A 12,152-nucleotide genomic window follows, 5' to 3' on the forward strand; every position below is an offset into this window, starting at 1 on the left:
AATGAATGAATATATACGTGAGGCCCAACGTGGCCTTCCCAAGCGCTTATTCCAGTGCTCCGCACACAGTAAGCGCCCAATAAATACGATTCAATGAATGAATGAATGAACATATACATGAGGCCCAACTTGGACTTCCCAAGCGCTTAGTCCGGTGCTCTGCACACAGTAAGCGCCCAATAAATACGACTGACTGACTGAATGAATGAATGTATACAGGAGCCCCAACTTGGACTTCCCAAGCGCTTTGTCCGGTGCTCCGCACACAGTAACCGCTCAATAAATACGACTGAATGAATGAAGACATACGTGAGCCCCAACTTGGACTTCCCAAGCGCTTAGTCCGGTGCTCTGCACACAGCAAGCGCTCAATAAATACGAATGAATGAATGAATGAATATATACGTGAGGCCCAACTTGGACTTCCCAAGCGCTTAGTCCGGTGCTCCGCACACAGTAAACGCTCAATAAATACCACTGACTGAATGAATGTATGTATACGTGAGCCCCAACTTGGACTTCCCAAGCGCTTAGTCCAGTGCTCTGCACACAGTAAGCGCTCAATAAATACGATTGAATGAATGAATGAAGACATACGTGAGCCCCAACTTGGACTTCCCAAGCGCTTAGTCCGGTGCTCTGCACACAGCAAGCGCTCAATAAACACGAATGAATGAATGAATGAATATATACGTGAGGCCCAACTTGGCCTTCCCAAGCGCTTATTCCAGTGCTCCGCACACAGTAAGCGCCCAATAAATACGATTCAATGAATGAATGAATGAATATATACGTGAGGCCCAACTTGGACTTCCCAAGCGCTTAGTCCGGTGCTCTGCACTCAGTAAGCGCTCAATGAATACGACTGAATGAATGAATGTATACAGGGGCACCAACTTGGACTTCCCAAGCGCTTAGTCCAGTGCTCTGCACACAGTAAGCGCCCAATAAATACGATTCAATGAATGAATGAATGAATATATACGTGAGGCCCAACTTGGCCTTCCCAAGCGCTTAGTCCGGTGCTCCGCACACAGTAAGCGCTCAATAAATACGATTGATTGATTGAGAGTGGGGATGGAGGCTGGGGCCAAGCGGGACCCAGGGCGGCGCTCAGTACAGAGCCGGGCAACGGGGGGGCCGCTTCTGGACGCCCCCGGGGCGTCCACAGCGGGGAAGGAAGCCCCCCCTGTCACCGTCACTCACCTCCGACGGCCGCCGCCTCAGCCTCGCCTCAGACGACGGCCCGGCGCTCGCGCGCCCCCCCCCGGCCTGACGTCACTTCCGGCCCCTCCAACGGCCGCCCGAAGGGGCGGAGCCACGAGAGGAAGTCGCGCACGCGCGCGCGCCCGCCGCTGATTGGCCACCCCCAACGCTCCGGCCTCCTGACTAGAATTAGCCACGCCCCCTTGACGTCGACGCGCATCCGCCATTCATTCGTTCATTCATTCATTCATTCAAATTATTTATTGAGCACTTACTGTGTGCGGAGCACTGTGCTAAGCGCCAAGTTGGCAACGTCTAGAGACGGTCCCCACCCCACGGCGGGCTCACAGTCTAGAAGGGGGAGGCAGACAACAAAACCAAACAGATGAACAAAATAAAATAAATAGAATAGATGTGGACAAGTAAAAGAAATAGAGTGATGAATATGTACAAACATATGTACAGCTTTATATGATTATTAATTAGTAGTAGTAGTGCTATGGACAAGTGACATAGTAGTAAATGTGTACAAACATATATACAGCTTTTTACTATTATTGCTTATTAGTAGTAGTGCTATGGACAAGTTACATAGAGTAATAAATGTGTGCAAACATATATACAGCTTTTTATTATTGCTACTTATTATTAGTGCTATGGACAAGTTACATGGAGTAATAAATGTGTACAAACATATATACAGCTTTCTATGATTATTACTTATTAGTAGTAGTGCTATGGACAAGTTACATAGAGTAATAAATGTGTACAAACATATATACAGCTTTTTACTATTATTGCTTATTAGTAGTAGTGCTATGGACAAGTTACATAGAGTGATAAATGTGTACAAACATATATACCGCTTTCTATTATTATTACTCATTAGTAGTGCTATGGACAAGTTACATAGAGTAATAAATGTGTACAAACACATATACAGCTTTCTATTATTATTTCTTATTATTAGTAGTGCTATGGGCAAGTTACATAGAGTAATGAATGTGTACAAACATATACAGCTTTTTATTATTACTACTTATTATTAGTAGTGCTATGGACAAGTTACATAGAGTAATAAATGTGTACAAACATATATACAGCTTTTTATTATTGCTACTTATTATTAGTGCTATGGACAAGTTACATGGAGTAATAAATGTGTACAAACATATATACAGCTTTCTATGATTATTACTTATTAGTAGTAGTGCTATGGACAAGTTACATAGAGTAATAAATGTGTACAAACATATATACAGCTTTTTACTATTATTGCTTATTAGTAGTAGTGCTATGGACAAGTTACATAGAGTGATAAATGTGTACAAACACATATACAGCTTTCTATTATTATTACTCATTAGTAGTGCTATGGACAAGTTACATAGAGTAATAAATGTGTACAAACACATATACAGCTTTCTATTATTATTTCTTATTATTAGTAGTGCTATGGGCAAGTTACATAGAGTAATGAATGTGTACAAACATATACAGCTTTTTATTATTACTACTTATTATTAGTAGTGCTATGGACAAGTTACATAGAGTAATAAATGTGTACAAAGATATATACAGCTTTCTATGATTATTACTTATTAGTAGTAGTGCTATGGGCAAGTTACATAGAGTGATAAATGTGTACGAACATATATACAGCTTTTTATTATTATTACTTAGTAGTAGTAGTGCTATGGACAAGTTACATAGAGTAATAAATGTGTACGAACATATATACAGCTTTTTATTATTAATAATAATAATAATAATAACAATGTTGGTATTTGTTAAGCGCTTACTATGTGCAAGGCACTGTTCTAAGCGCTGGGAGGAACACAAGGAGATGAGGTTGTCCCACGTGGGGCTCACAGTCTTAATCCCCATTTTACAGATGAGGGAACTGAGGCACAGAGAAGTGAAGTGACTTGCCCAAGGTCACACAGCAGACAGGTGGGGGAGGCGGGATTCGAACCCATGACCTCTGACTCCCAAGCCCGCGCTCTTTCCACTGAGCCACGCTGCTTCTCCCTTATTACTTAGTAGTAGTGCTATGGACAAGTTACATAGAGTAATAAATGTGTACAAACATATATACAGCTTTTTATTATTATTACTTAGTAGTAGTGGTGCTATGGACAAGTTACATAGAGTAATAAATGTGTACAAACGTATATACAGCTTTTTATTATTATTACTTATTAGTAGTAGTGCTATTCATTCATTCATTCAATCATATTTATTGAGCACTTACTGTGTGCAGAGCACTGTACTAAGCGCTTGGGAAGTACAAGTTGGCAACATATAGAGACAGTCCCTACCCAACAGCAGGCTCACAGTCTAGAAGGGGGAGACAGACAACAAAACCAAACATATGAACAAAATAAAATAAATAGAATAAATATGGAAAAGTAAAATAGAGTAATAAATATGTACAAACTTATATACAGCTTTTTATTATTATTGCTTATTAGTAGTAGTGCTGTTCATTCATTCATTCAATCATATTTATTGAGCGCTTATTGTGTGCAGAGCACTAGACTAAGTGCTTGGGAAGTACAATCAATCAATCGTATTTATTGAGTGCTTACTGTGTACAGAGCACTGTACTAAGCGCTTGGGAAGTGCAATCAATCAATCAATTGTATTTATTAAGCGCTTACTGTGTGCAGAGCATTGGACTAAGCGCTTGGGAAGAACAAGTTGGCAACATATAGAGACAGTCCCCACCCAACAGCGGGCTCACAGTCTAGAAGGGGGAGACAGACAACAAAACCAAACATATGAACAAAATAAAATAAATAGAATAAACATGGACAAGTAAAATAGAGTAATAAATATGTACAAACACATATACAGCTTTCTATTATTATTACTTATTATTAGTAGTGCTATGGACAAGTTACATAGAGTAATAAATGTGTACAAACACATATACAGCTTTCTATTATTATTACTTATTATCAGTAGTGCTATGGACAAGTTCCATAGAGTAATAAATGTGTACCAACATATATACAGCTTTTTATTATTATTACTTAGTAGTAGTGCTATTCATTCATTCATTCATATTTATTGAGCGCTTCCTGTGTGCAGAGCACTGGACTAAGCGCTTGGGAAGTACAATCAATCAATCAATCGTATTTATTGAGCGCTTCCTGTGTGCAGAGCACTGGACTAAGCGCTTGGGAAGTACAAGTTGGAAACATCTAGAGATGGTCCCTACCCAACAGCGGGCTCACAGTCTAGAAGGGGGAGACAGACAACTAAACCAAACATATTAACAAAATGAAATAAATAGAATAAATATGGACAAGTAAAATAGAGTAATAAATATGTACAAACATATACAGCTTTTTATGATTATTACTCATTATTAGTAGTGCTATTCATTCATTCATTCAATCATATTCATTGAGCCCTTACTGTGTGCAGAGCACTGGACTAAGCGCCTGGGAAGTACAAGTTGGCAACATATTCATTCATTCATTCATTAAATCGTATTTATTGAGCGCTCCTGTGTGCAGAACACCGGACTAAGCACTTGGGAAGGACAAGTTGGCAACATCTAGAGACGGTCCCAACCCAACAGCGCGCCCACCATCTAGAAGGGGGAGACAGACAACAAGACAGAACATACTAACAGAATAAAATAAATAGAATAAATACATACAAATTCTAGTAATAACGATGGCATGTAGTCATTCATTCCTTCATTCATCCATCCATCCATATTAATAATAATAATGGCATTTATTAAGCACTTACTATGTGCAAAGCACTGTTCTAAGCTCTGGGGAGGTTACAAGGTGATCAGGTTGTCCCACGGGGGGCTCACAGTCTTCATCCCCATTTTACAGATGAGGGAACTGAGGCCCAGAGAAGTGAATTGACTTGCCCAAAGTCACACAGCTGGCAATTGGCAGAGCCGGGATTGGAACCCATGACCTCTGACTCCAAAGCCTGGGCTCTTTCCACTGAGCCACGCTGCTTCCATCCATACTGAGCGCTTGGGAGGTGCAAGTTGGCAACATATAGAGATCATCATCATCGTCAGTCGTATTTATTGAGCGCTTACTGTGTGCAGAGCACTGTACTAAGCGCTTGGGAAGCACGAGTTGGCAACACATAGAGACAGTCCCTACCCGACAGCGGGCTCACGATGGATGGATGGATGAACGGACGGAAGGACGAATGAATGAATGGATGGATGGATGGATGGAAGCAGCACATAGTAAGCGCTTAATAAATGCCATTATTATTATTATTATTATTATTATTACTGTGTGCAGAGCACTGTACTAAGCACTTGGGAAGTACAAGTTGGCAACATACAGAGATGGTCCCTACCCAACAACGGTGTAAAGCCCTGCTCTAAACACTGGGGAGGTTACAGGCTGATCAGCACTTGTATATATTTGTACAGACTTATTACTCTATTTACTTGTACATATTTACTGTTCTATTTATTTTGTTAATGTGCATAGAGCTGTAATTCTATTTGTTCTGACAATTTTGACACCTGTCTACATGTCTTGTTCTGTTGTCTGTCTCCCCCTTATAGACTGTGAACCCGCTGTTGGGTAGGGACCGTCGCTATGTGATGCCGACTTGTACTTCCCAAGCGCTTAGTACAGTGCTCTGCACACAGTAAGCGCTCGATAAATATGATTGAATGAATGAACGAGTGAATGAATGAATCAGGTTGTCCCTTGGGGGGCTCACAGTCTTCATCCCCATTTTACAGATGAGGTCACTGAGGCCCAGAGAATGATGATGGCATTTGTTAAGCGCTTACTATGTGCAAAGCACTGTTCTAAGCGCTGGGGAGGCTACAAGGTGATCAGGTTGTCCCACGGGGGGCTCACAGTCTTAATCCCCATTTTCCAGATGAGGGAACTGAGGCCCAGAGAAGTGAAGTGACTTGCCCAAAGTCACACAGCTGACCATTGGTGGAGCTGGGATTCGAACCCATGACCTCTGACTCCAAAGCCCGGGCTCTTTCCACTGAGCCACGCTGCTTCTGCTGTCTCCGGACCCTTTCTAAGGCTCCTGACCTTCTCGGTGTTAGGGTCTCCGGCCATCCGGCTCCCTCTTCCTCGTTGGCCCTGGCCTTTCCCTAGCATTAGTGCCTTCTCCGGAGAATTAGTCCTCCTGATTCCCAAGCGCTTAGTACAGTGCTCTGCACCCAGTAAGTGCTCAATAAATATGACTGAATGAATGAATGGCTAGGGGTCCAAAATATGCTCATCCGAGCCGAGGTATTTGGACTTCCAAAGACCACCTGGGCTTAACGTGTTCAAAAATCCATTGGTTTTAAAGTGGATTCCAAAATATAATAATGATGGTATTTGTTAAGCGCCATATCACTGTTCTAAGACACAAGGTAATCAGGATGTCCCGCATGGGGCTCACAGTCTTAACCCCCATTTTACAGACGAGAGAAGACACAGAAAAGTTAAGTGACTTGCCCAAGGTCACGCAGCAGACAAGCGGCGGAGCCGGGATTAACATACATAGAATTATAGAAATAGGTAATAATAATGATGGTGGTATTTTGTTCAGCGCTTCCTATGTGCCCAGCACTGTTCTAAGCAATGGGATATAAACAAGGTGACCAGGTTGTCCCACGTGGGGCTCACAGTCTTAATCCCCATTTTACAGATGAGGGAACTGAGGCACAGAGAAATAAAGTGACTTGCCCAAAGTCACACAGCTGACAAGTGGTGGATTAGAACCCAAGGCCTCTGACTCCCAAGCCTGAGCTCTTTCCACTAAGCCACGCTACGTGGGACAATCTGATAACCTTGTAAACTCTCCAGCACTTACAACAGTGCTCTGCACGTAGTAAGTGCTTAATAAATGTCATTATTATTATTATTATTATTCTCTATGCCATGCTGCTTTTATAAATATGCATAATTATATACAGATCCAATACAAACACAATATAAAATTCATATATAAGAAGTAAGTAAGTAAGTAAGAAGTAAGTGCTTAATAAATGTCATCATTATTATTATTATTATTCTCTATGCCATGCTGCTTTTATAAATATGTATAATTATATACAGATCAAATACAAACACAATATAAAATTCATATATAAGAAGTAAACGAACACTTCTGCCCTAAGATGACCCTCTCAAGTGTGCTCAGAAATATCATTTTGAATCTCTCCTTCGGCTCCAGCGGCTGTGTGGTCCCCTCCGTCGGCAGATTCTGCAATTAATCAATGGCGTTTATCGATAAATGGTATTTATTGAGTGCTTCCTGTGTGCCAAGCACTGTACTGAGGGCTTGGGCAAGTACAGTACAACAGAGTTGGTAAATGTGACCCTTACCCACCAGGAGTTTATGACCTACAGTGGGAGAAAGATGTCAAAATAGATTAGAGGTAGGGGAAATAGAAGTATAAGGACGTTCGCGTGGCCGAGCGCTGTACTAAGCGCTGATATGGACGTAGGGCTGTGGGGATAAGAGTGGGGCGAATATCAAATGTCCAAAGGCCACAGATTCAAGTGCATAAATGAGACAGAAGGGAAAGGGTGCAGGGGGGGAAAGATGGCTTAATTGAGGAAGGCCTCTTGGAGGAGATGTGATTTTAATTAGGCTTTGAAGGTGGTGGTCTGGTGTATATGGCGGGAGAGGAAGTTCCAGGGTAGGAGGAGGATGTGGGAAAGGGGTTGACGTACACACTAAGTTGGGGCTAGAGGAGTGAAGCCATCAATCAATCAATCAATCAATCAATCGTATTTATTGAGCGCTTACTGTGTGCAGAGCACTGTACTAAGCGCTTGGGAAGTCCAAGTTGGCAACATAGAGAGACAGTCCCTACCCAACCGCGGGCTCACAGTCTAAAAGGGTAGATACAAGCTAATCAGGTTGGACACAGTCTCTGTCCCACATTGGGCACACGGTCTTAACCCCCATTTTACAGATGAGGTAACAGAAGCACAAAGAAGTGACCTACCCAAGGTCACACAGCAGACAAGGGATGGAGTAAGGATTAGAACCCAGGTCCTTCAATCGTTAGAAGAATAATATACCAACTATTGAGAAACAGCATGGCCTAGTGGATAGAGCATGGGCCTGAGCGTCAGAGGCCCTGGGTTCTAATCCCAGCTCTGCCACTTGCTGCCTGGCACGTAGTAAGTGCTTCCAAATACCATTAAAAAACCCCAACAACAAAAAACAAAAAAACAGTTTTTCCCTTCTTCTCCCCACACCTCCATTTTACTGCAACTTTTTCTAGGGTCTTTCCTAATGCCCAGATTTTTTGACCTCACTGATCTTGTTGAATAATAATAACAGTACTAACAAAATAAAATAAATAGAATAGATATATACAAGTAACCTTAGTCTGGCAAACACCTTATTTTAACCGAAGCACTCAGTATTGTTACCATGTTGAAGAAAGCCATCTACATTCTCCAGCAGAAATTACATTTTATAAACCTGTGGGTAGAGCACGGCCTGGGAATCGGAAGGTCATGGGTTCGAATCCCGTCTCTGCCACTTGTCTGCTGGTGTGACCTTGGGCAAGTCACTTCACGTCTCTGGGCCTCAGTTCCCTCATCTGGAAAATGGGGATTGAGACTGTGAGCCCCATGTGGGACAGGGACCGTGTCCAATCCGATCTGCTTGTATCCACTCCAGCGTTTAGTACAGTGCCTGGCACACAGTTAAATGCTTAACAAATACCATGAAGCAGCGTGGCTCAGTGGAAAGAGCCCGGGCTTGGGAGTCAGAGGTCATGGGTTCTAATCCTGGCTAAACCCCTTGTCAGCTGTGTGACTTTGGGTAAGTCACTTAACTTCTCTGGGCCTCAGTTACCTCATCTGTAAAATGGGGATTAAGACTGTCACCCCCACGTGGGACAACCTGATCACCTTGTATCCCCCCCAGTGTTTAGAACAGTGCTTTGCACATAGTAAGTGCTTAATAAATGCCATTATTATTATTATTATTATTATTAATCCCGGCTCTGCCCCTTGTCAGCTGTGTGACTTTGGGCAAGTCACTTAACTTCCCTGTGCCTCAGTTACCTCATCTGTAAAATGGGGATTAAGACTGTAACGCCCCCGTGGGACAACCTGATCACCTTGTATCCCCCCCCAGCGCTTAGAACAGTGCTTCGCACATAGTAAGCACTTAACAAAAATCATCATTATTATAAGCTCTCAGAGTCATTCCCTGTTCAGTGTTCCATTATCTCCTATTTACAAATTTTCTTTTTTTTTTATAGTATTTGTAAAGTTCTTACCATGTGTCAGGCACTGTACTACGCACTGGCGTAGATACAAGCTAATCAGGTTGGACACAGTCCATGTCAATCAATCAGTCGATCAATCAATTGAAATTTTTTTGAGCACTTATTGTGTGCAGGGCACTACACTAAGTGCTTGGGAGAGTACAATACAACGACATAGACACATTTCTTGCCACATCAAGCTTACAATCTAGAGGGAGAGACAGACATTAATATAAATAAATAAATTACTGATATGTACATAAGTGCTGTGGAGATGGGGGGGATGAGTAAAGGGAACAAGAAGGGAGTGGAAAAAGAGGAAATGAGGGTTTAGTCATGCTTGGGAAAGTACAATACAACGACGGAACAGACACATTTCTTGCCACATCAAGCTTACAATCTAGAGGGAGAGACAGCCATTAATATAAATAAATAAATTACCGATATGCACATAAGTGCTGTGGAGATGGGGGGATGAGTAAAGGGAACAAGAAGGGAGTGGAAAAAGAGGAAATGAGGGTTTAGTCAGGGAGGGCCTCTTGGAGGAGATGTGCCTTCAATAAGGCTTTGAAGGTGGGAAAGTAATTGTCTGTCAGATATGAAAAGGGAGGGCGTTCCAGGCCAAAGGCAGGACATGGGCGAGAGGTTGTCGGCGAAATAGAGGAGATTTGAGGTACAGTGAGTAGGTTGTCTCATGCTCTTAATCCCCACTTTACAGATGAGGTCACTGAGGGACAGCGAAGTTAAGTGACTTGCTCAAGGTCACACGGCAGACGAGTGGCAGAGCCGGGATTAGAACCCAGGGCCTCTGACTCTCAGGCCCGTGCTCTATCCACTAGGCCATGTTGTTTCTCAATATTTGGTACATTATTCTCCTCCTGACGATTGAAGGACCTGGGTTCTAATCCTTACTCCATCCCTTGTCTGCTGTGTGACCTTGGGTAGGTCACTTCTTTGGGCTTCTGTTACCTCATCTGTAAAATGGGGATTAAGACCGTGTGCCCCATGTGGGACAGAGACTGTGTCCGACCTGATTAGCTTGTACCTACCCTAGCACTTAGTACAGTGCCTGGCACGTAGTAAGTGCTTCCAAATACCATTAAAAAATCCCAACAACAAAAAACAAAAAAACAGTTTTTCCCCTCTTCTCCCCACACCTCCATTTCACTGCAACTTTTTATAGGGTCTTTCCTAATGCCCAGATTTTTTGACCTCACTGATCTTGTTGAATAATAATAACAGTAACAACAATAATAATGATAATCATACATATTAAACACTTATGTGGCAAATGCTGGAATAGATACCAGATAATCAGATGGGATCCAGTCCCTGTCCTACAAATGGCTCACAGCTTCAGGAGGGGGGCATATTGGGAATAACAGGTAGTTCCATCCTCATCTTACAGATGAGGAAATTGAAGCAGAGAGGGGTTAAGTGACTTGTCCAAGGTCACACGGCGGGTAAGTGACAGAGTTCAGACTAAAACCCAGGTCTCCCGTCTCCCACTCCTGGGCTTTTTCTACTAGGCCTCGCTGCCTCCCATGGCCACGTCCATTACAGACAGATTTACAAACTCAGTCCTGGAATTTGGTAGTTTGGGGAATGGAAGATGAATCCTGATATCTTTGCCAAGCACGGGAATCCCTTCAGAGATACAGAGTTGGCGGGTGGTTACGCACCATGTCTCCGACGAGTTCATCGTCCTCTGGTTTCCCTTGGTGTGTCTAATTCCCTCACCCTTTAACAAGTGCCTGTTGCTCGTCTCCCTTCATTTTACGTTCAAACGCGGAAGATTTTTCCACTGTCCTCCTGCTCCTCTTGCTGAGGATACTGCTGACATAATTAATGCTGCTGATTGACTTAGTCAATTGAATATTTATAGAGCACCTGCTGTGTATAGTGCACTGAACTAAGTGCTAGAGAGATGGACCCAAAATCAAGGGCCATTCAGCACCCTCAAAGAGCTTACCGTTTAACGGGTAGTGGAAGCAGGAGGGAGAAGAAAGATATGACAGGTGACGGCAAGAATATGGCAGAATGAGACGAATAAATAATTGAATATACATAAGGTCTGAAGATGGGAAAAAATGCGTGAGTTCTAAATGTGGTTCCTGGGTTGTTGTGACTTGGGAATTAATCGGGGAAGCTTCCTGGAGGAAATGGGGCATTACCAGGGCTCTGAAGATTGAAAGAATTATTGATGTAGTGGAGCTGAAGGGGTAGGGGGCTTGCAGGAGGGGAAATGGCCAAAGCAAGGGTAATAATAATAATAATATTTGTTAAGCACTTAATATATGTAAGGCACTATAAAGTGTTGGGATCGATACTGGTTGGACCCAGTCTCTGCCCTACATGGGGCTCACAGCCAGGAAGGAGAAGAAATTAATCCCCATTTTACGGATGAGGTAACTGAGGCACAGGGAAGTTAAGTGATTTGCCCAAGGTCCCACAGCAGACCAGCAGCGAAACTGGGATTAGAACCCAGGTCCGGGCTCTTTCCACTGGGACACGCTTCCCAGGGTAGAAGGCAACTGAGGCTGCTGAGCTGGGAAGTAGCAGGAGAATAGAGCCAGCATTAAAGACGGGAAAAGGTGGTGATCTTTAAAGCATTAAAGCTTGCAGGGGGCTGGAGAGAAATGTGTCAAGCAATATTTTCGGACAATGCCCTGTGAAGCAGCTTGTAGATCAG

General features: G+C 42.9%; 1 protein-coding gene across 11 annotated transcripts in view; it reads right to left on the reverse strand.

Moving 5' to 3' along the window:
* The window catches only part of GPATCH2L (G-patch domain containing 2 like), a 62,354-nt gene extending 61,077 nt beyond the window's left edge, over positions 1–1,277 (reverse strand). For all 11 annotated transcript variants that reach the window (XM_038743682.1, XM_038743610.1, XM_038743600.1 and 8 more), the window contains exon 1: positions 1,207–1,277. The gene's annotated coding sequence lies outside the window, so the exon portion shown is untranslated. The remainder of the gene's footprint in view (positions 1–1,206) is intronic.
* Positions 1,278–12,152: the final 10,875 nt, after the last annotated feature.

The sequence above is a fragment of the Tachyglossus aculeatus genome, chromosome 1 (genome assembly GCF_015852505.1).
Source record: "Tachyglossus aculeatus isolate mTacAcu1 chromosome 1, mTacAcu1.pri, whole genome shotgun sequence".
NCBI classification, from domain to species: domain Eukaryota; kingdom Metazoa; phylum Chordata; class Mammalia; order Monotremata; family Tachyglossidae; genus Tachyglossus; species Tachyglossus aculeatus.